The sequence below is a fragment of the Nannospalax galili genome, unplaced genomic scaffold (genome assembly GCF_000622305.1).
Source record: "Nannospalax galili isolate Female #2095 unplaced genomic scaffold, S.galili_v1.0 scaffold251, whole genome shotgun sequence".
In the NCBI taxonomy this organism is placed as follows: domain Eukaryota; kingdom Metazoa; phylum Chordata; class Mammalia; order Rodentia; family Spalacidae; genus Nannospalax; species Nannospalax galili.
The window spans coordinates 82,794-86,130 of NW_008329576.1; the positions used below are offsets into that span (position 1 = coordinate 82,794).

The 3,337-nt window shown below is 48.9% G+C and overlaps 1 long non-coding RNA gene across 2 annotated transcripts in view; it reads left to right on the top strand.

Annotated features, from left to right (window-relative positions):
* Nucleotides 1–93: 93 nt before the first annotated feature.
* Nucleotides 94–3,337, top strand: part of LOC115071330 — a 6,650-nt gene continuing 3,406 nt past the window's right edge. The window contains exons 1-2 of one of the 2 annotated variants that reach the window (XR_003850417.1): nucleotides 94–250; nucleotides 1,163–1,328. This is a non-coding gene — a long non-coding RNA (uncharacterized LOC115071330). The remainder of the gene's footprint in view (nucleotides 251–1,162; nucleotides 1,329–3,337) is intronic. The other variant, XR_003850418.1, reaches the window with a different exon arrangement.

Below are 3,337 nucleotides of genomic sequence, written 5' to 3' on the forward strand. Positions count from 1 at the left end.
CCCCCTGCACCGCCAAAAGAGGCTGGGTAAATATTTGTGGAATGAATGAATGAACACCACACACATGCACTCTGGCTGTTTTCTATCTGGCTCTGTAGGTATAAGATAAAAGGATATCCAACACAGCACTTTTTCTCTCCTCTCAAGATCCCAGAATTCCCCAGGCCAGACAGAACACTGAGACCTCTAGGAAGGGCATAGAAAATGAAGAACAGAGGCTAAGAGGCAGAGAGGGGAACCCAGGGGAGAGGTAAGGCATGGGGTCTTCATTGTTATTGCCCCTCTGGGGACTCTTTCCAGTGGCTCCCAGTGTGATGAGTCATGGGAAGTGAAAACAGGGCTGTAGATGTGGAGTGGTGTGAGATGGCACTGCTGGTGAGTCATTCTCCGGCCACCTGGGCTCTCTTCCTCTTCCCTGGCCCCCAAGTGGCCAGAGGAAACAGAAGAAAAGTCTCTTCCCTGCACCTGTCTCCCTGAACCCATTATCCCATTATCAGAGTGAGTCAGGAGAGCAGGTTGGGGCACCGCTTGCACCTGTGAAAGACTAGAGAAAGGGAAGCTGAGCAAGGGCCTCCAGGCCAGGGTGGGGAGGGTGGGGCAGGCAGTGGGTTGAAGGCGCGAGGTTTGGGTCCCCAAGGCAAAGATTCCATATGCAGTTAAATTAGCTGATGGGCTGGGCTCTTTGGGAGGCACTGCAGGGCATGATGTGGGGTTGGGTGGATCTTAACTAGGAAAACCAAAAGAGACGGACACTCAAGTGGGAGAGGGGATATAGGTATAGGCAGCAGACAGCCCCCAACCAAGGAAGGGGGTAACCACCTACTAGAAGAACAGGTATGCAGAATCCTCCCCTTCTCCAGGAAGAACACCTAAGACCCCAGAAAGACAGGCTCAGGATCCAACACAAAAGGACAGACCCAAAGCCCCCTCCTAGAGACTCAGGACACACACAGGGAAATCTGAGGTCCCTTCTAGAAAGGCGGAGCCAGAAAACCCAAAGGAGACACAGTGACTACACCCCTCTTTTGCCTCCCCTTGTCTCTGCCCCAGCTCTCAGTTCCCAGGACTTAGTTCCCAACAAGCTAGAAAGAGGAAAATCCAGTTAGGGCCTGTTTACACCAGGTGGTCTAGCAACCCCCGAAACAATGCTTCATTTTGACAGGAAGACCCATTTGAGTGTGCCCCACCTCCTCCTCAACACACACCCACACCCTACAGGACTTGAGACTTCCCGCAAACCAAAGGGAGGGCACGGCACGGCGCGGCACGGGCCCCAAGCCAAACCAAAGAGAGAAAACGGAAGGAGAAAGGAGAGGCTGGTCAGACAGGTATGGCAGCCCTGGGGAGGGACAACCAGCTCTCACTTTCTTCCCCTCCCCCTACGCTATTACTGGTGGGACCTGGATGGGGACTGATTTAGATGGTATGTGCTGATCAAGGTACTGATTTAGGTAGCCTAAGGTCTACAAACTAGCCACCCAGCACCCTTTCTGAAATCTCAGCCCCCTCCACCCCAGCTGCCTGGTTCCTTGGTCCTAAGATTATCTCATAAGGTGGAGACAAAGGGCAAAATCGGCAAAGTCCCTATGTTGTGCAAACAGCAACACCAGTGCATAGCTCTTCCAGAGGGTGCCTCTCACCCCAAGGCCAGAAACATTTGTATTTCATTTGTTTATGCCCTGTTATTGCCCAGAGACCCCAACCAACCCTTCCCCACATGCCCAGTGCTCAGCCTCAGTGCAGGAAAGACTAGGACTTCCGGGGTAGAAACAGAAGGGGAAGGCCTCAGGGACTAGGGCCAAGAGGTGAGGGAAGAAGGAACCAGCCTAGGGCAGCTACCTATACAACTCCTTGTAAGGCTATCTCTGACCAGTGCAGTCACAACGGCCCATTCAACAAAACCAACATGTTTGTGGTAAGATGATTGTGCCCTACGCAAACAGCTCTGCCCCTGTCTGCCTTTCCTGGAGAGCCAAGGGGGGAGGAGTAGACATTCTCTCCCTGTTAAGACTTGGCCTACTGGTACCACTGTATGTGCACCCACACACACACACAAATAAACAAACAAATATAATTTTAAAATTTAAATTTAAAAAGAAAGAAAAGATTGAGAGCTATGAATAGAGTTCAGTTGGTAGAGTGCGTGCCTAGCATGCATGAAGTCCTGGGTTGGATCTCCAGCACCACATAAACTGGGTGTGGTGGAACATGTCTGTAATTCCAGTAATCAGAAGTTCAAGGTCATCCCCAGCTATCCAGTGAGTGCCAGGCAGACAGAGAGAGACAGAAAAAGAGAGAAACTGTGGGAGCATAAGGGAGCTCTTTATAAGAAGCAGGGACTTCATAGGCCAGCCCTGGAGCCAAGCAGCAGGAGGAAAGGTAAAGGCTATCCCTACCCCTGGGGTGAGGGCCAAGTCCCTAGTTTACCAATGGAGCAATTTTAAATATTAATGCTAGCATACAAATAGCTGAGGGTACACTGAGGCAGCTGAACAATTAGTTTAAATAGGAAACCACAGATGGTGTGTACACCCATCAGTAAGCCATAGCAGGGGTTATTAAAGTTGATTGCTGGTTTTGTGCTGTGTGCCTCAAGGCCAAAATTGTTCACAGTCCATACTTTAAAAATGAAGATGCATGTTGGGCAAATGTTCCACCACTGAGCTACATCCACTGACTTCTTTTTATTCTTTCAAATTTTGAGACAGTATCTCACTAAGTTTCTTATGCTGGTCTTTCTAGAACTCACTTTGCAGCCCAGGCTGGTCTTGCACTTGCCATCTTCCTGCCCTAGCCTCTCAGGTGGATGAGGCTTGTACCCCCCACGTCTGATTTCATGTTAAGTCATGGCTCTAATGATAAAGCCAGCCAGGATGCTGGATGAATGGACTATCTAGAAAGGCAGAAGGCTTCCAAGTCTAAAAGTGTTCAAACTAAGGCTTCCTTTCTACCTGTCTGTCAAGTGGAACATTCCTCCATCAGAGAAGCTTTGAACCAGAGTTTCCAAATCATCCCAACTGCAAGTCGTGGTGGCTTACACCTATAATCTCAGTACCTGGGAAGCTGAGGCAGGAGGATTCCCATTTGAGGCCAACCTGGGCTACATAGTGAAACTCTATTTGAAAATTTTTCCAACTCTAAACACCTGTGATCTGTGTATATCTCACTACTGGAGAGCTTTGCACATGGGATATTAGACATCTATAAACATTCTCTGAATTAAAATTTAGGTTTTGAAAAGAGATAAAATTTGAAATTCTTAGAACAGGCTGGGGATATAACCGAGTGCTGACCTTACATGCATTAAGTCCTAGGTTCAATTCAATTCCCAGTAGGA